Source organism: Pan troglodytes, chromosome 12 (assembly GCF_028858775.2).
Source record: "Pan troglodytes isolate AG18354 chromosome 12, NHGRI_mPanTro3-v2.0_pri, whole genome shotgun sequence".
Lineage (NCBI taxonomy): Eukaryota > Metazoa > Chordata > Mammalia > Primates > Hominidae > Pan > Pan troglodytes.
Genome location: NC_072410.2, coordinates 89886402 through 89907969, shown reverse-complemented (window position 1 = coordinate 89907969; position 21568 = coordinate 89886402). Strand labels below are relative to the sequence as shown.

Below are 21568 nucleotides of genomic sequence, written 5' to 3'. Positions count from 1 at the left end.
ACCATTTGCCCACTGACTCTTGGGCAACGCTGCAGCCTGCATCCCAGCCGGCAGAAGGCAGGTGGTATCACAGCTGAGTTTACAGCCACTGAAGGGCCCACTGCATGCTTTTAGTAGATAACATGTTTTCTCTGCTTCAGATCCTTATTTTGGTTGCTTAAAATTTCTGCAGAAAACAAACAGCTTCTGCCAAAATTGGCTCACAAAATTAGCTTAGTAGTATAATCAGTTGTATAGCAAGTATTTACTGAGTAGCTCTTGGAAGGCAGTCAACACAAGAGGGATGGATCATTCTTCCAGTTCATCACACGTGGGTTGGACATACTAACAGTCCCCGATAGCTATCAGGTGAGTAAATGGATGATCACACAAAGGCAGAGGCATTGCAGAAGGATGCTAACTAGATGTCATGAGTCAAGGATACTACAGAAGGATCTCATTGCTGACAAAGAGGGTACCTCTAAGGTTCCTTCAGATGGGATGGTTCTCTGTTCACCGTGATCACTGCTATGCAAAGCCCTGTGGGCCATTTAGGAGAAAAGCATTCAATCCAATTCTACAGACACAGTGAGGATGTAATATGCCCTAGGCATATATGAGTGGATCCAAGGAGGAAATACTCAGTCACTACTGTCAAGAACTCATGACCTGCTGCAGGGTTTGCCAAACTATGGCTTGTGGGCCAATCTGGCTCACCACCTATTTTTGTAAATAATGTTTTACTGGAATCCAGACACACTTGTTTGATTACATGTTGTCTATGGCTGCTGAGCACCCACTATAAGGGCAAAGTTAAGTAGGTAGAGACTTTATCACCCACAAAACCTAAAATATTTGACTAGATGGCCCTCTACAGAAAAAGCCTGTGAACCTGTGGTCTTGTGGGAGGACACTGCTGGGCACAGTTAACTCTAATTCTTGGCTGTAGCATCTTGAATAGGGTGGCAGTCCCAGGCTGCTGAGGGGGACAGCTGGACGGCTGCCTCCCAGGGGCATTTCCATGACTTGCAGGCCCAGAAACTAGACTTGGGCATGACCACAGAGTTCGTGATGGACTGAAGATGCCCAAACCACAGACTGACTTGTAGGCTAGAAATGAACATGTGGGGTGGAATAGTCCTTTCGGGGACTAGAATAATTTCTAGAGAGTCACCCTTTCTACATGATACAGCGCACATTCAAGTGTGGCTGCTTACACTGAGACTTTCTGATGAGCACGACTAGACAGCAGGGGGCCCCCAGGATAGTTTGTTCAGGTCAAGGTAAGACGAGAGGAGAAACTAGCCCTGTCCCTTGCTGGACACCACCACTCCAGTGCCTGAAATCCAACCTCCCCACCCCCATCAGCATTCCTCCCCTGGAACAGATTGGAAAATGCAAGAATGTGCTTCTTTGACTCTGGCCTTCCTCTAACAGCCCTGCTTCTGTTAACACAGCCTTTCTGCAGCTTCCTTAATGTCATTGGCTACAGGCTACAGCTGTTGCTAGTCAAAGGCATTGTTCCTTTGAGCTAGCAGGCACTTTGTTCTCTCCCATGACACATTGTTTTATGAGCTCACTCTAGTGGAGAAACGTTCTATCCCTGTGCTCAAGTTCTTCAGGAGCACTTCACTGTCTCCCTCTGCCCACCCACCTGCACCTGACAGCTGTGGGCTGTGCTCTCATGGAGGCACCGTCAGATGCTACCAGACTACAGAGGAGAGCACCCTCAATCCTGACTGAAGGTTTGGGAAAAGGCTGCTCAGAAGAGGTGATACTTGATACGGGCCCTGGAGGAGGAGAAGCAGTTTGAGAAGACAGCAGTGAGAGATGGCATCCGGGCAGGCGAGAAATGTCAGTGGTCATGGAGGCAGCATGAAGGGACTGTTGGCTGCAGAAACCTGGCAAGGCTCTTAGAGACAGAGACGAAGAGGGAGATGGGGCTGGAGATGGAGATGATAGAGACAGACAGATTGAAGATGGCAGAGTGGGGGCTATGGGGAAGGGTGATGAAGCAGGAAAGATAGATCAAACGAGACTGCGAGGAGCCTGTGTGCCTGGGCTTTATTTTGGAGGCAACGAGAAACAGAAAGTGTTTTTGAGCATGATGGGACAATGAGGAGTTCTGTGGTTTAGGAAACCCAGCAGTCACGGGAAGTGCGGATTCAAAGTAAGAAAACGTCCCAGGGTTTGGTGATGATCTTGGTGAGAAGTGACACAGGGGTAGTGGGGATGGAATTGAAAGAAAGGATGAACTTCCAGAGTATGGCTGTGCTCAGTAGACGGGAATCAGGGAGGGCAGGAGGAGAGTAAAAGGGTCCTCTGAGCTTAAATCCAGATGTTGAGGAGATGGTGGTACTGTCAATGGAGGTGGAGCTCTTAAGAGGAAGAAAGATGGGGAAGAAAAGGATGAGGTTTTTGACAAGTTGAATATGGGGTGAGCATGGGTCCAACTGAAAGCAGTGGAAATATAGACGTGAAAAATAGATGCGGTAGAGTTGAAAAGTTGGGGATAATTTTCACCTGAATGTTACCTAAAGCAAAGGGAAGAGAGGTCATCCAGGACAAAAGTACAGAATGAAAAGAAAAAGCAACTAAGCACGAAATCTTGGAGAATGTCCTCATTGAAGGGTGAGCAGATGAAGAGGAGCCCACAAAAGAGACTGAGGAATTGTCTTCATTCACTCATTCATGCATGTATTCATTTGGTCAACAAATATTTTTTGGCACCTCCCATGGACAGGTCCTGAGCACTAAGGGTACAGTCAAAAATGATGAATCCAGAAATGATGCCCTCCAGAACTTCTGGTGAGGAAGGCACTCAGGAAAATGCAGCACCCTATGGAGGCCCAGAAAGGAGGGCATTCAGGAAGAACACAGTCTGATGGTGTCAACTGCAGTGGAGGCTAAGAGGTAGGGAGGAAAAGATGGGAAAAGGAGAGAACTGGGGAGGCAAGAGGGACAAATGAGGGAGAAGAGAAGGGAGAGGAAAGACGACAGAGGCACAGAGTGGGGATTTGTCTGATTCAAGAATCCTAGGCGGGGCGCGGTGGCTCACGCCTGTGATCCCAGCACTTTGGGAGGCCGAGGTGGGTGGATCGCCTGAGGTTGGGAGTTTGAGACCAGCCTGGCCAACATGGTGAAACCCTGTCTCTACTAAAATACAAAATTAGCTGGGCATGGTGGGGCGGGTGCCCATAGACCCAGCTACTTGGGAGGCTAAGGCAGGAGAATCGCTTGAACCCAGGAGGCGGAGGTTGCAGTGAGCCAAGATTGCCTCATGGCACTCCAGCCTGGGTGACAGAGTGAGACTCCATCTAAAAAATAAAAGAAAAAAGAATCCTATGTTCTTTCCCCTGGCCTTACCTTAGAAAGCAGAGTGAATGCCAACCTAATCGGGTTTACCTCCATTGCCATAGCAACCTCTGGGACTCACTTTGCTGCACATTCTTGAGACCTGAAGTGAAGAAGTTAACTTTATATCAAGTTACCTACCAAGTAGGCTAGCGATTTCTCTGTCTCTTAAAACATTCTTTTAAAGTCTTGTCATGTTTCATCTTTCTAGAATTCATTTTTCACATCTTCATTCACTGGGATTCTGGATCATAATATATGTAAACACACAAAATACTAAAGATTGAAAATACAATTATTCTGTTTTCTGATTATTAAAGTGGTCATTGTTAAAAAAAAAAAAAAGACTTGGAAAATACCATATAAAGTAGAAAATACAAATCACTCATTTCCCCACCACTCTTAGTATTCTGTTGTTTTTCTTCCCAATCCTGTTTCTAGACACATTTGATGACATTTAAACATATTTTTATTGTGAATATACAGTTTCATATATGGTTTTGTTTGCTAACTAATTATATCATGGACATTTCCCCATGCCACTAAAATAACTATAAAATCATTTCATTATTCATAAGCTTCACATTTTAGCCCTTCCTCTATTTTAATGCAGCAATTGTCCACCTTTATACATAAATATTTGTTCCTGAATCTTAAAAGTAGTCAAATTCGTTCATACTTCAAAATTATTTTTGTATTTACTTTTTCTTAGAATCTTTGTGTTTAATGTCTCATTCATTTCAAAGAGCAATATTAATACAATTGAAAGTGATCACAGCATCTTTTGTCTCCAAATGCAAGTTATTTTGAAATGTGATCTAATTTTATTTTGTAAACTCCATTATTAAGAAATTTGACCCAAATTTGAGAAATGATACAGTTACTCTTGACTCATACCATTCAGCCCTAGGTTTCCATCAATGCTTGTTTGAATTCCATGGGTATAGCACTGGTGGAACTGCTTTTTCAGATTTTTAGATTTGTCAGAGAATATTAATCCTTAACCTAAGTTTTTTTCCCCTGATTTCTCTCTTTACATTTATTTCTTTTCTTAGTTTCATTATGATATATGAAACTAACATATCCTTTGTATGAGGATTCAGTGGTTACATCTGAAAGCAAACAGGAAGTTATTATTTTGCTTGTTGGAAAAATTCACTTCCCTTAATGTAGCTTTTGCCATTATTTTACTCTCAAACATTTGGTGTACTTCTGTTTTACATGTGTTTCTTGTAAGAAGAATATGGTTGGATTTTTAAAAATTAACTATCTTTTAGTTGACAAGTGTAATTCTTTTTTATTTAATTATGATCATTGATATATTTGGATTTATTTTCACCATCTTTTTACACTTTCTATTTGATGAAATTCCTACTCCATTTTTTTTCTCCTCCAATATTTTGGAATGTATAGATTCTAATTTTTTAATAAAGTTATTAATTAGATTCACCCTCCTTCTAAAACCTAGAGTATTTTAACTCTTTCTCAGCTTATAAGCTAGTATTGTCCAGTATTTTATTTCTATTAAAAAGTCTTGTGAAATGTATCATATATAGAAAAGTTTACAACATGCATGTATGTATATGCCTGTTTGCGTGTGCGCACGCACACACACACACACACACACACATACATTCATATATTTACCATTTTAAGAAATAGACTATGACCTCTGCTTTAGAAGCTCATCTCTCCCAACCTCTGACTTTTATAACTTTACAAATTAGATTTATTAGTGTTGATATTTATTTAGATGTATCCATGTGACTACAAATGTCTTTGATCACGTGGTTATCTTTCTTACAACTTACAGTTCACATCTCCTTTCTGGAGAAGTATATATATCCTTCTTTCCAAGGTATATATATCCTCAAGAAGTTCCTTTACTAAGAATCTGTCCAGAGTAAATTATCTTGGCTTTTGTTCACCTAAATATATTCTATTGCATCCTCATGAAAGATAAGTTTTACTGGGTATCCAACTGTAAATTGAAACATTTTTCCTAGCACTTTGAAGACATCATCTTGTAATCTTTTGGTTTCTGCTCTGTTCATATGAAGTTAGATGTAAAACAGGAAAGCTGTCTTTTTCTCTAGCTGTTTTTAAGCTATTAAATTTGTCTTTAATGTTCTTTCATTTCACCAGGATAAGTCTGGGTGTGAATATTTTTTAGAATTTTTTGTACTTCCTAAATATAAGGAACCATACAAATTATTGAATATTGTTTCCATCTCATTTTCTCTAGTCACTCTTTCTGGAACTTTCATTAGATGAATGTGAACACTTCTTAAACTTTCATGTCTATATCATGATATCCTTCTCTTTCTCTCTCTGAACTATATTCTAAGTAGTTTTGTCTCATCCAACTTTCAATTTATTAATTATACATTTCATTTCTAATTCATTAGTCAACTCATATGTTGAATTTTAAAATTCAACTATTTTACTTTCAGAAGTTAATCTTTTTTGATGTTTATAAGAGTATTTTGTTCCTTGCTTATGTTTTAAAGTTTTTTTAAATATTGAAAACTTATTTATTTATAAGGTATGGTTTTCTGGCACACTCTCGGTTTTCGTAAATATAGTTTTATTAAAACACAGGCAAGCCCATTCATTTGCATACTGCCCATGGCTGCTTTTACAGTAGAATAGCAAGGCTGAATCTTTGTGACAGAGACTGCATGGCTTGCAAAGCCTAAAATGTATACTATCTGGCCTTTTAGAGAAAAGTTTGCTAACCTTGCTCTACGTGATAATTCCAACCCAAAGCCTGAATGTCTGATTCTACTGTTTGATGTTTCTAACCCTGTCTGATGATGTCTTACTACATGGGTGGTCTTGTGATTTTCTTAAAAATTGTGAGCTCATTTTTGTTGAGGCACTAGCTGTGAGAATTTTATGAGGCTTGAACTGGAGAACATTCCTTCTATTTGTGTTTACCTTTGCCAAGTGCCTCGTCATTTAAAAATTTTTTTTTTTGGTTTGTTTGTTTAAAATATAGTTTCAGAATAGGTACACAGAGTGAATTTGAACCCAGGCTTGAGGCCTGACTGGTGATTATTTATAATTTCTGGTAGCGGGTAGGAACTTTTATTTTTTATTCCAACCAAAATCAAGGCTAAGATGCAAAATTTTCTTTGCTATTTCCTTTGCATGGCAAACATTTTCTAATTCGCTATTTTATTGGGAATGTGGGCCTTTCAGGACTCATTCCAAAGTCTCCATGCTGACACTGCACTGCTTTGTCGCCTGCCTCTCCTGTCCCCCTTCCCCCGACACGGATGTAAAAACTGAAAGCTCTAATTTACAAAACACTGGCAAATGCCCTCAGGGTCTGATGCCTGCTCCAGTGAATATTTACCATGCTCATTCTGAATTCTGGCTTCCAACTTCATTTTTGGCCTCTGGGGATTAAGATACTTTAATTTCTTGCCAAGTTAGCTACTCATTTTATCCAGCATTTTAAAGGTGCTTTTTGGGGGAGAATTTTCAGGATATAGAGTCTGTCATATTGCTGGAAGTAAACATCAGGAAATTTTTAAATGAAAAAAAACACACGATTAGGAAAATGGAAATAGAAAAGTTTCATAACATTCCAACAGGGTTCCAAGCCTACCTAATGTTTATTTATATCTAAGTTATGAGTGTTGTCTCTGGAGTCAGACAACCTGGGTTTGGAATCAGGCTCTGCCGCTTACTACTGCTAGAGGTGAGGGTGGGCAAACTTTTTCTGTAAAGGGCTGGATGGTAAGTACAGTTGTCCCTCAGTATGCATAGAGGATTCATTCCAGGACACCCCATGGATAACAACATCCATGGATGCTCAAGTCGCTGATATAAAATGGCCTAGTATTTGCATATAACCTATGCACATCCTCTCGTATACTTTTAATCATCTCTAGATTACTTATAATACCTAATACAATATAAATGCTATGCAAAGAGTTATTGTGTTGTATTGTTTTTAATTTATATTATTTTTACTGTATTGCTTTTTTATTTTTGTTTTCAAACATTTTTGATCCTTTGTTGGTTGAATCGACAAATGTGGAACCCTCACATATGGAGGGCTGACTGTATTTTGAGCTTTGCAAGCCATATGCAACTACTCAACTCAGCCACTGTATCACGAAAACAGCCATAATTATGTAATGTGTAATGAATGGGCATGGCTGTGTTCCAATAAAACTTTATTTACAAAAGCAGGCACTTAGCTGGATTTGAACTTCAGGCTATAGATTGCACACCCCTGGCCTTGTACAAGTTAATAAATCTCTTTAAGCATCAGTTGTTTCATCTCTAAAATGGAGAAAATAATAACTGTGTCATCCATAGGTTGTTTGAGCATTAGTGAATTTGTCAGAGGCATTTGAACCATAGCAATTCCATCTTAAATAGGGGTAAAATGAGACTGAGACCTGCTGGGCTGCATTCCCAGGAGACTAGGCATTCTTAGTCACAGGATGAGATAGGAGATCAGCACAAGATACAGGTCACAAAGGCCCTGCTGATAAAACGGGATGTCATAAGAAAGCCCACCAAAACCCACCAAAACCAAGATGGCGATGAAAGTGACCTCTAGTTGTCCTTACTGCTCATTATATGTGAATTATTAATGTATTAGCGTACTAAAAGACACTCCCACCAGTACTGTGACAATTTACAAATGCCATGGCAACGTTTGGGAGTTACCCTACATAGTCTAAAAAGGGGAGGGACTCTCAGTTCCAAGAAATCTCCACCCCTTTCCCCCGGCAAGCTTATGAATAATCCACCCCTTGTTTAGCATATAGTCGAGAAATAACTGTATTTAGTCAAGCAGCCCATGCCACGTCTCTGCCTATAGGGTAGCCATTCTTCTGTTTATTTCTCGAATAAACTTGCTTTCACTTTACTCTATGGACTTGCCCTGAATTCTTTCTTGCTCGAGGTCCAAGAGCTCTCTCTTCAGGTCTGGATCAGGACTCCTTTCCAGTAACAAATTCATGTAAGTGCTAACGTTAGCTATGATGTCACTGCTGGAAGTGATGATGATGATTTGAAACCAGTTTCTTGATTTTTTAAGATCATAAGGTGTCTCGTCTTCAAATCATTTAAATACATCCAATGTAGCTTCCTATGCTGCTACTGATGACACACAGTAGAAAGCTAACAATACTGCAGTAACGAACGACCCCCAAATCTCAGTGGCTTTAAAGAACTCAGATTTAAGTTTTGCTCATACTACATTCCATCGCACAGGTTAATGAGGGGTTCTCCTCACTGTCATTCCTCTGGGGCCCAGGCTCATCGAGCAGCCACCATCTTGAAATCACTGGTCACTACAGGGGAAAGGAGCTTTGAAGGGTCTTTAAACAACAATTAAATGCTTGGTCTGCAAGTGAAGTGTTATTTCTGTGTGCAGTTCACAGTCAGAGTTGGTCACATCTTTCTCTCCCACTAGCTTATTGCTTGGGTTTCTGGGCGTGTTGTCACAGACAAGCTTCATCTGTTGGCTCCTCCAAGGAGTGCCTAGAAGTTCAGAGCTACTCACCCAGGGCCATATGCTTCCCAGGGCAGCCCACATGCAGGGAATGCTTCCTGTGTGGGTAGAAGCCCAGCCCTTTCAGCCTGATGTGGGACAATTTTGGGATTTGGCTCAGCCTGTTGTTTGGCAACTTGACTTCTCCCTCTGCCCAATCCTGCTTTCCTCTTTTCCTTTCCACAGGGATTGTTCCCAAGGATGTTCATTAATAAGCATCCTGTACACTAAACTCCATCTCAGGGTTCTTCTCCAAAAACCCAGTCGTGACATTCACCATGTGCCCAAGAGAGAGAAGGCTGGACTATCTCCTGAGGAACACCAAGGACTACCTCACTCACTAAAGTGAACACAGTTAGCCCTTATAGATGGGAGAGACTAAGATCACAACCATGATAATAGCTAATATTTATTAAGCACTTACCTGCCGCATGCTGCACTAAAATACGTTACTTGGATTTGCTCATTTAATCTTCACAGTGCCCTATGTATTAAAACAGGGGATTAGACTAGGGAATGACAAGCTACGGCCTGCAGACCAAATCTGCCCACGCCTATGCCTTATGCATTGTCTATGGCTACTTTCATGCTGTAACTGCATAGCTGAGTTGTTGTGACAGACACTGCATGACCCACAAAGTTGAAAATATTTACTATCTAGTCCTTTTCAGAAAAAGCTTGCCGAATCCTGTTTTAGGTATTATTTCCATTTTACAGGTAACAAAATTTAAGCTTGCAGAAGTGTGTGGTTTATTAAATCACAGAATGTCAATTTTTAGTCATATAGATCAAAGATAAAATTCTAAGTCCCCCAACCAACTGAATGGACCCCTTCTCCCAGCCAAGGACATTCCAAAGTTAATCTGAAAAACTAGTTCAGGCCATGATGGGAAGGGGGCAGTCAGATACACCTCATTATACCATCCTTCCTTAGGAATTCAGGCACAACTGACCAGCATCAACATTAAAACAGGCCAGGCACGGTGGCTCACACCTGTAATCCCAGCACTTTGGGAGGCCGAGGCGGTTGGATTGCCTGAGATCAGGAGTTCGAGACCAGCGTGACCAACATGGCAAAACCCCATCTCTACTAGAAATTCAAAATTAGCCAGTCATGGTGGTGCACGCCTATAATCCCAGCTACTCGGGAGGCCTGAGGCAAGAGAATCGCTTGAAACTGGGAGGTGGAGGTTGCAGTGAGCCAAGATCGAGCCATTGCATTCCAGCCTGGGCAACAAGAGTGAAACTCTGTCTCAAAAGCAAACAAACCAACAAACATTAAAACAGAGACTTAAGACTGACAAAACTGACTCTTTGCAGTAATAAGATACCAACGTGACAGATAGCAGACCCTGAAAGAAACTGAAGTATATTTTTTTTTACATATTCTGAAATGGCCCTGCAAAGCCGTCTCTTGTGGGGAAAATCTACGTTCTGTAGAGAATCCCCTTCCCTTTCCAGGTCTTTTCCTTGATCCAGGAGATAATTACCTGAGTCTGGCATCTTTTTAAGTCTAATAAGAAACATTTACAATCTATTTTCTCTGAAGCCTGCTACCTGGAGGCTTCATCTGTATCAGAAAATCTTCGAATCCACCTATGACCTGAAAACCCCCTGCCCCACCCCACTTTGTGTTGTCCCACCTTTCCAGACTGAACCCATCTACACCGTACCTGTATTGATTGATGTCTTATGTCTCCCTAAAATGTATAAAACCAGGCTGCATCCCCACTACCTTTGGCACATGTTCTCAGGGCCACTGGGGCTGTGTCATGGGTCATGGTCCTAATATTTGGCTCAGAATAAATCTCTTTAAATATTTTATAATTTGACTCTTTTTGTCAACAGTCATGAAGACAAACATTTAAACAGCAGCCCCCTTCTGTGATGGCAGGTGCAGACTCCCCCCCAATCCCCCATGCCACTGATGGGCCTTTGTAAGTGCTCAGTGAATGATTATGAATGATTTTCTTCCCTTCTCTTCTTCCCACCATCCTTCTTTGTAAAATCGAGGACTCCTCCTCCATCTTTGCTCTAAATCCCCTCCCAGACAAGTTCTGTTTTCTAGAGACAAGCGTATCTGAAATTGCAACCCTGTGGCTTCTCTCCACCAAGTGAAAAACACAAGAGACACATCAGTTTTTGGTACCTTTGGCTATAAAACCTCTGGAGGAAGTTCTGTTTTTCTGAAAATGGCTTTCTTTTACTGGAAGAGTTAGGGTGGTAAATCTGTAGAGCCTGAGCTGGCTACCAGGAAACACTTCATGATGGCTGAGAAATTATTCCGCATGCTGAACCTTAAAGAGATAACATAAAATGGCAGGCTTGACAGACCCCTTAGAATCTAAGGCTGAGATTATCTGTTTCCAACTGCTTCCAGCTGAGAAGTGGCTCTCAGGGCAGCACTGAGTACTCAAAAGCCTTCCCTCATAGAAGTGATTGTTCAAGGGGGATTCAAGAGTTTAATTCCTTAATGCCCATCCGGCTGTTTCCTAGATTCTTCCAGAACATGGGCCTTATGCCCCTAAATTCACTCCCATACCTAGAAGCAGAACTGGGAACTGAGCCCAGGTTGTTTGATACCAAAATTTGTGCCCTTAACCATGCATTTCACTCCCTTCTGGTACACAAATATCCAGGATCATGTATTTACTTTTTACAGATACCGTTATATGTGCTCATGTAAATTGTCTGGCAATTAGCTGCAAGAGGATTGTAGGAAGAGAGTCTACCTATCCATCTCTTTACACCATGCCTTCTGAAGAGAAGATTTTAGGAGAGAATCCTTGGATTTAGTCAGGAATATTAGATCCCTAAATAAAAATGTCTAAAATCCTTTCCCCATTCCTTGTTGTTGTTTTTGAGATAGGGTCTCACTCTGTCACCCAGGCTGGAGTGGTGGTGGTGTGATTACAGCTCACTGCAGCCTCAACCTCGCAGGCTCAGGTGATCCTCCCACCTTAGCCTCCCAGTACACCCGGCTAACTTTTTGTATTTTTGGTAGAGATGGGGTTTCACCATGTTGCCCAGGCTGGTCTTGAACTCCTGAGCTCAAGCGATCCACCTGCCTTGGCCTCCCAAAATGCTGGGATTACAGACATGAGCCACCGTGCCCAGGCTGTTTTTTATTTGTATAAATTTAAGGGGCAAAACTGCAGTTTTGTTACATGGGTATATCAGGTAGTGGTGGAGTCTGGGCTTTTAGTGTGGCCATCACCTGAATAGTATATGTTATACACATTAAGTAATTTCTCATCCTCATTCTTGGTTCCTTAAAAAACAACTGGCCCTCAAAAACGTCTAGGGAATGGTGTACAAATGAACGAATGAGTCAATGGATGAATGAATTAATTAATCAATCTCCAGACCCTTGACAACTTAAGGATCTTGGGCACAGTTTATGCTCATGATAAACAAAAAAAAGATAGTCAGCAGTTTTCTTATTGTGACATAGGCATCAGAAGGTTCACAATCATTCATTTAACAAACACTGAACCTTCACCATGAATTGCACACCGTGTTAGGCACAGAGGACGTGACACGCAAGGTCTCTGTCCTCAGCACAGGCAGGACTCCAGAGATGAGGCTGAAGCATGGAACGTAGTGTGGCCACAGGAAGCTTCACCTGGGGCTTTGGCCAGTTGCTCGTATGTAAGGAATAGAACATAGGGAGACATACACAGATAGAAGATACCCTTTCTAGGAAGTGAAATAGGAGTGCAACATCCAGGTCGAGGATTGGGAAGGGTTAAGTGTAAGGTTCTCTGGCAGCTGGAAGATGTAACCCGATCCGTCTCAGCAGTAGCTTTTTAAACCTGGGCTTTAAAACCTGGAAACCTGGAGGAATCACAGACACTGGGCTGGTTTTACTGGTCTCCCCTCTCTGCTTAGAAAGACAGCTCATGCCTTGTATAGCTAATGTTTCTTTGGTGGTGAGAGGGACTTCTGTATATTGCTCAGTTTATCCATATTGTGATGATTTGTACTAGTTGCAATTCTCAGAGTATGTCCTGGTCTCCACAAACGGGAAGTTGAGAGGACAACAAAAGAGAGATGTTTTAAAAGCACTATTTTAATGACATAATTCTGTAAATATTACAGTGTTTAGACACAAATATAACAGGATTCTTTCTACAGAACTTTTTAAACCATTAATTTAGGATTAGGAAACTCCCCTCACTCCCCCTAGGGCCACTGCTTGATTTGGTTAAAGCAACTTAATTCAGGTTAGGGTAAAATTTAAGCAAACTCCATTGCTCAGCAAAATGCTGCCAGAAAACAGCTAAAGACAGGTCAGAATGTCCCTAACCAAACCTCAGGCATTATTAACCAAGACCTGCCTTAATTCTGGTTTATCTCATGATGACCAAGGAGAAAAAAGTCTTCCCCTGCTAGAAGTATTCTATGTCTATTACAAAGCATGGATTGTGTGTTCAATGGTCATAAGAGAATGGATAATATACATAAGAGTTTAGAAGTGAGAGTAAACTGAAGTTAAGGGCATTTCAAAGGGCTTCATGGATGAAAGGATCTCAAATTCTAATTGAAGGAGAAGGAAGACTTAGTTGAGGAGGTGAGAGAATTTCAGAATGATATGAAGGGAGGCTTGGAAGCAGCAATGTGGGTGTCATATTTCCACAGACTAGTGACTGATCAGGGTCTTTTTTTTTCCTTCCAAAGAGTGAGAAGAAAAATATGAGGTTGGTGCAAAAGTAATTGCGGTTTCGCAAAGTAATGGCGAAAACCGCAATTACTTTTGCACCAACCTAAATAGGTAGATAAATATAGTTGGAACAGAAGGTTTATTTGAGGATGTAGCCCAAGATTAGGTTGAAAAATTAAGAAGGAGGCAATCTGTGATGGGCCTTAGGTTTTAGAAGAGCAGACGAGGCCAGGAATTGATATGTAGAAGTGGAATAGTATTTTTTCTCCTAGTTTTCTTCTGTTTCTAGATTGCTATGGTCACTATATAATGTCTTTCTCAGTTTGAAGGCAGACAGAAAGATTATTGGGAAAAAAATTAGGATCAAGTGTTAAACTCAGGCAGCATCATGTTCTAGTGCTATTGGGTGAAACTTCTAATGTAGACAAACGATATAACAATTTTAACAACTCCCTGAAATTTAAGTAAAGAAGCAATTCTAGGCCAGGCGCGGTGGCTCATGCCTATGATCCCAGCACTTTGGGACGCCGAGGTGGGTGGATCATCTGAGGTCAGGAGTTGGAGACCAGCCTGGCCAACATGGTGAAACCCCGTCTTTACTAAAAATACAAAAATTAGCCAGTCACGGTGGTGTGTGCCTGTAGTTCCAGCTACTTGGGTGGCTGAGGCAGGAGAATCACTTGAACCCAAGAGGTGGAGGTTGCAGTGAGCCGAGATTCTGCCACTGCACTCCAGGCTGGCAGACAGAGTGAGACTCCGTCTCAATATATATAATATATATAATATTTTATATATATTTATATATAAAATATTATATATATTATATTATATAATATATAATAATATATTTATATATATTATATTATATAATATATAATAATATATTTATATATTATATTATACAATATATAAATATATTTTTATATATTATATTATATAATATATAATAATATATTTATATATATTATATAATATATAATAATATATTTATATATTATATAATATAATATATAATAATATATTTATATATTATATAATATATTATATAATAATATATTAATATATAATATATAAATATATAATATATAAATATATAATAATAATATATAATATATAAATATATTATATATAATAATATATATTATATATAATATATTATATATTAAATATATAAATAATTAAATATATATATAATAAAAGAAGCAATTCTAGCAACTCAACAACATGAAAGACACTGAAGTTGAAGCAAAGCAGGAGGTTCCTTTTAAAACTGGATCACAATTTATAAATAGCTGTATCCAAATGGAGAGAACATGATTGCCATCCAGCCCTCAAACAACCTTACAGGTGTCTGGGCACCTTTGAACTGAAATTTAAGCAGGGACGTTCCAATGACTGAATGGAACATCAAAGAAGTGTTTGAAACTGAAATACCAAAGTAAAACAAAATTTGGAGGCCTTTTGGTGATCCGAAGGCAAGTATTTCATAGATTTCTCTGTTGAGGTGCATCTCATTTTGGTGTGCGTCCAAGTGTTTTCCAAGATGCAAACTCCTTGAGAGCAGGAACATATTTCCTTTATGCCTCATTGAATGCAGGCCAACCAGTGGCCTGATGAGGTTTGGAGGGTGTGAATGACAAGTGTAAATAAAATTGTGTTGACAGCTATTTAATTATCATGTAGTTTCATGTTTAATGTTCAAAAGTTCTGAATAAATGAGCATAACAAATCTCAGTGAAAGCTAAATTAATTGACACATTTTGGCTAGCTGCAGAGAGCCATTTTGCTGTCTTTAAGAGTCCCCACGGTGTGATACTCATCTTGATTATGTAAGGCAAGTGAGGAGGGGAAAGGAAAACTTTATTTTTTGTGAGTTCCCTTTTTGTTGATTGACACCTCTAAATTTGTAGCAAGGCAGACCATGCCCCTGACCCATTTTCCTCTGATGGGTCTTGTTTCCCACCCTGTAGTTCCTTTTTTTTTTTTTTTTTGAGATAGAGTCTTGCCCTGTCACCCAGGCTGGAGTGCAATGGCATGATCTCGACTCACTACAACCTCCGCCTCCCGGGTTCAAACGATTCTCCTGCCTCAGCCTCCCGAGTAGCTGGGATTACAGGCGCCCACCACCACGCCCAGCTAATTTTTGCAGTTTTAGTAGAGATGGGGTTTCACCATGTTGGCCAGGCTGGTCTCAAACTCCTGACCTTGTGATCCGCCACCTCGGCCTCCCAAAGTGCTGGGATTACAGGCGTGAGCCACCGTGCCTGGCCTGTAATTCCTTTTTAATACCTGCTTCACATGCGATGATTTGTTCAGGATCTATTTACACCAGGAGGCTGTCTGCTCCCAGTGGACAGGGTCTGTATTGCCATGGCCAGGCACTGAGGGCCAGCACAAGGGCACTTGCTGGTCCAGGGGCAACTTTGGGTTGCAATCTAACAACATATTAATTCTAACTTCTCCATCTAAAATGGAAATCTGTTCTGAATTTGCTGTAAGTTTCTATGGAAGCTAACTGAGGACCCTATAGTTGTTCAACAAATGTTTGTTATATGAAAACAAAAGGGAAGGGAAGGGAAACGCTGGGGTAAACCTCAGTTCTACTTGTTGCTCATTCCTGGGGGTACGTCATCTTTTTCTGCAAAGCAGACCTGTTTCTACCTTGCTCACACAGCTTGGTAGACAGACACTAACATTTTCATCACATGAGCCCACATGAGCCTCTGCTTTAATTCTGCATTTGTAAAGCTTCATGTTTTTTTCTCATGGAAGTAGAGTCATAGGTGGAGGAGGTCGCACGTTTCTAAACTCCCTCACCCCTACTTTTTTTTTTTTTGATATGGAGTCTTGCTCTGTCACCCACGCTGGAGTGCAGTGGCGAGATCTCGACTCACTGCAACCCCTGCCTCCCAGGTTCGAGTGATTCTCCTGCTTCAGCCTCTCAAGTAGCTGGGATGACAGGCGCCCACCACAACATCCGGCCTAATTTTTCTATTTTATTTTATTTTTTTTAGTAGAGACAGGGTTTCACCATGTTGGCCAGGCTGGTCTCGAACTCCTGACCTCAAGTGATCCACCCGCCTCCGCCTCCCAAAGTGTTGGGATTATAGGTGTGAGCCACCGCGCCTGGCCCCCCACCCCTACCTTTTGATGAAATGGTTAAAAATACAAAACAGGACTGTGTGAGTGAATAAGCTACCTATTTTTGGGCAGTCATGAGGTGAAGATTCCATTCTTGGCCTGCTGCTTGTGTAGGAGAACATGAGACTTCCTGTCCCTACCACTTTGTGTGAGGTGTGGGGCAGCCAGCCACACTGTGCTAGCACCTAATAAGGTTGCACATTTAATTCTAGCCCAAATCTGGACAAACTGATGTTCAGGTTACAGCTAGCTGATGTTCAGAAAAGGCTGCCAGAATCCTAATGAGCAGCCTGAGGAAATGGAGCCGTAGATTCTGTTTAAAATTCTCTCCTTTCATTTTTTCATTTTCTCCATCTACATCTCTGTCTGTTCCCTTTCTCATTCATTGCTTTCTGCTTCCTTCCCCCTTTCTCCATTCATTCCTCTTCCTTCTTTGCCTCTATCCGTCTTTCTGCTTTTCTTTCTGCCTTTCTGTCTTTCCCTTCTCACCCTCTCTCTCCTGCTTCCTCTCCTCTCACTTTCCTTTCCCTCAGTCTCTCTCTTGCTCTTGCTCTTTCTCTCTCTCTTCCTTTTATCTACAGCCTATTGGCTTCTCATTTCTTTTCCTTCTCCCGTCCCATTTTCTTTCTAAGAATTTCTTGATGAAACTAAAAGAGGACTAAAAGGAGCTCCATGAAATGCTTGCCTGGAAGAAAACATGGCTGGATGCTCTTCTGATCATAGGCAGCCACTAAATTTGATTTGTAGCTGATCTTAAATGTAGGAAAAGATTTTCAATTACAAAACTCATAAAGTGTAAAGATGAGGGAAACTGGCCATGCTTTGAGTTTGACTAATGGTCTCAAAGCGCTTTAAAATGTTTGGCATTTGCCAGCCTTTCTTTCTTCTCCTAATCCTCAAACTCATGAGTTTTTATGGGAAACATAATCCTCTTTTCTGATTCATTTACACTTAGCTCATCTGAGTATTGTTTTGTAAAAACCATCTGAAGTCCAAGAAGTTTTATGAGATCTTTAAAGGCTTGTTTTTTGAACCAGGAAGTTGTGTACTGCCAATATAAATGGACCTTGAACTCTAGGGGGGTTTCAGTCCAGCATCCATAGCATTAAACTGGGTCTAGAATTGGCAAAGGCCCATCCTCATGGCTGACAGAAACTGGGCTTTCACCTTCAGAATAATAGTGAGTTCAGTGTTTGGGATGAGTGACCCTCTCAGATGATAGTACATGGGGTGCATAACAGGTTTTTCAAGGATTATCTTGCTAGTTACGTAAATAGCAAGAGACTTATGTGGAAACCTGTGATTTTGCTGGAGTCTCCCAACTACAGAGTCGGGCTGCTTGCTCATGTGTATATTTCCATATTAATTGTGTGCATACACACGTACACTAATGTGTAGACGGATGGGTTAACATTTACACTAGAGATTTATTTTTGTATTTAAAAAATTTTTTTTAGTTTTAGTCTTATTATTTTTTTGAGATGGAGTCTCGCTTTGTTGCCCAGGCTGGAGTACAGTGACACAATCTTGGCTCACTGCAACTTCCACCTGCAGGGTTCAAGTGATTCTCCTGCTTTAGCCTCCCGAGTAGCTGGGATTACAGGCATGTGCTGCCATGCCCGGCTAATTTTCGTATTTTTAGTAGAGACGAGGTTTCACCATGTTGGCCAGGCTGTTCTCAAACTCCTGACCTCAAGTAATCTGCCTGCCTTGGCCTCCCGAAGTGCTGGGATTACAGGTGTGAGCCACTGCACCTGGCCTATTTTTATTTTTTTCAGAGTTGGGGTTTCACCATGTTGCCCAGGCTGGTCTCAAACTCCTGACCTCAAGTAATCTGCCTGCCTTGGCCTCCCAAAGTGCTGGGATTACAGGTGTGAGCCATGGTGCCCAGCCTCACACTAGAGGTTTTTTTTTTGTTGTTTTTTGTTTTTTTCCTGTGGTTTTGTTTCAGAGATGATCTGATTGTGATATATCCAAATCTGTCATAAGGCAGGTTGTAATTGGGTTAAAGATTGGTGTGAAATGCCCACCTCTCCATTGCTGTGGGTTGAGAGGAAAACTGCATTCTGCATTTTTTAATGGTTAAAAAACATTTTTCTGCAGAGCCAAAGGGCCTGGTTAAGGTCATTTCTCCCCCAAACACTAGGATCTCAGGCAGAGTCCCAGGCCTTCTGGAAACTGAGGCTCAGAGAGGTGAAATGTCTTGCTTAAGTTTCCACGGGAAGTTGATATGGTTTGGCTGTGTCCCTTCCCAAATCTCGTTTTGGATTGTAATCCACGTGTCGTGAGAGGGAGCCGGTGGGAGGTAATTAAATCATGGGGGCGGTTACCCTCATGCTGTTCTCCTGATAGTGAGCTCTCAGGAGATCAGATGGTTTTTTAAGGGGCTTTCCCCTCTTTTGCTTCGGCACTTCTCCTTGCTGCCGCCATGTGAAGAAGGACGTGTTTGCCTTCCCCTTCTGCCATGAATGTAAGTTTCCTGAGGCCTCCCCAGCCCTGTGGAACTGTGAGTCAATTAAACTTCTTTCCTTTAGAAATTAACCAGTCTCGGGTACGTATTAGCAGCATGAGAACATACTAATACAGAAGTAAAGCAGCAGGTAGAGCCCAGCCCCCTAGAGTCCCCATCCAGGCTGTGCCCTCCACAGGTAGCTGCCACTTATTGCCCAAAAGCAGCTTTAATGCTTGCCATCTGTCCATCTGGGGACTGGGAGTGACCACCACTGAAGACAGGTAGAGGCTGGTCCTGTTGGGGATGCTGTCCTTTACTCTTTCCTGAGCTTTCCTCTGTCTGACATCTCTCCTCTCCTGTCCTGGCTCTGCAGAATGTTGTAGCTATGCTAATCACCCTCCTCCCCACCTCCAACCATTTCATCTGCTGTTACATTATCCCTACCTGAGAGGTAAGAGCTCTGTGAACTGATCTGAGTTGCAGGTAGGAAGTATTTTCCCTACATGTTGGTGAATTTTCCGTAAGATGACAAAGAATTGTGGGCTGTACTATGATACAGGCATCATACAAATCAGGTCCTCCCTTGTGAGAGGTCTATCATGATCTCAAAGTGTTGCTTCATTAAGTTGTTATCATTTTTAAGCTTTCATTTACATCTTCTCTCCCTAACAAGACACGAAGTTTCTTAAAGACAAGGGCTTTATGCCTTGTGATCCTTTGTATTTCCACAGCCTCAGTGCCTCCTTCAGAGATGCGGTGGATATTAGCTTCTGTTGTATCCTTCATACAGAACCTGGTGCTGAGAGACAGCTTCTTCTTTTTTTTTTTCTTTAAACTTTTCTTAAGACTAGTCAAGTACAGTATCAAGAAGACGGGAAAGAGTAGAACAAGGAATTGGATCCGTAACTTACTGTGAACAATCAATTGAGGTAACTCATTACCTTCGAACCAACCTGGGAGGCAGCCTTGTGACTCACCTCAATCCTCAATCTTCTCAGCTAGTTCACTTTGGCCTGGCTCAGGGGCTGACCTAGAATGATCCTGTCCAGAAGGACCCTGGATGTTCTTAGAGACACAGACTGCTAGGGCTGGCAGGGACTTTTCATCCAATTCCTCTGTGACAGAGGAGGAAGTGGAGGTTCAGAAGGAGAGGTGAGCTGCCTGTGGTCCTTCAGCTTACTAATGGCAGTGTTAGGACTGGACCTGAGGGCTCTTCCCTCCAGTCTGGTGCTATTTATTCCATGACAGTGCCTCTCAAACTGTGTTCTCACAAGCAGCTAGTGCTCAGGCAGCTGGACTGAGGCCCTGCCTGCCAAATCAAATATTGGAGGTCTTTCTCCAATGTGCAGAAAAAAAAATTAATTAATGGGTTAAGTTTCCTTAGGGTTAAATTATTTTTCCATTAATGCTTCTTAAACCATTGTCACCTGCTACCAATTGTCTACTAGCCAATGCATGCAGGCAACAAAACAAAAGGATAAGCCACAAGTAAATAAGAACAAGAACAACCAAAGCCTTGGAAACACACCATCATTCTTAAGTTAAAGGCTTAAAAAAAAAAAAAAAGAGGAAGACTGCTATGACTGTGGACTTTCTATTGCATTCACATAATAAAATCATGCGACATTGTTTTGAATTCAAATGCTAAAAGTAAATATGTCATTATTTCATGGTTTTCCCCAAAGAGCACTATGACCCCCCAGACTCTATCCCTGGAACATTCTGCCATCTCTCTTAATGGGTCAGGTCATCTCCAAGTTGGGTGACCCGGTCGGATTACGGTCCCGTGAACTGATTCGCCTTTATTAAAAACAATAATGGCTTAGGGTTTTCAGGGATCCTGAACTCTAGTCCTACCCTAAAGGCCCAGGGACAGGGCTGTCTCTGCGGTTGTCCCTGGGCGGTTCTCCCTGTCCCACGCGGGCGCCCTCTGCTGCCCGCCCTGCACTCCCATCCCTGCCAAGCGAGAAGTAGGGTACCAGAGGCTGCATACCGAGAAGCAGCCACGGGGACTTTACAGCCCCACAGGGAGCCACCTAAACGGTTTCCGATGGAGACCTCAGCGCGCCCCGACAGCCCTTTCTGGGGCCCGATTTGGTATCTGAATTCAACCCCGCAGCAAGTATCACAGCAAACACGGATAAGAAAATGCCGGGGCTTCCAAACAATATCAAACGCATGGGGCTTCTGAAAGGACAGGACCGTTCAGTAACTTTGCTGAGCGCTTTGTCCTCTCCCGGGACACGGGACCGGGGCGTGGGGACCTCCGCCTCGGCGACCCACGGGGGCAACCCCCGTGGATGTGGAGGGTGGCGGCGCGCCTTCGGGCTCCTCGCACGCCTTCCCCAATTAGGATCTGCCGCCTGACGTCACGTCTGCCGGAGATTGGCTGCTCAGGTCTGACACTCGGGGCCACGGGAGAGAAACTTTTAAAAGACTTCGCCGCCGGGGCTGCCTC

The 21568-nt window shown here is 41.9% G+C and overlaps 1 long non-coding RNA gene across 1 annotated transcript; it reads left to right on the top strand.

Annotated features, from left to right (window-relative positions):
* Positions 1-629: 629 nt before the first annotated feature.
* LOC134807936 (uncharacterized) lies at positions 630-11692 on the top strand. Its single transcript, XR_010149583.1, has 3 exons — positions 630-1833; positions 2723-2892; positions 11517-11692. It is a non-coding gene; the product is annotated as an uncharacterized LOC134807936 (long non-coding RNA).
* The last annotated feature ends 9876 nt before the right edge of the window (positions 11693-21568 follow it).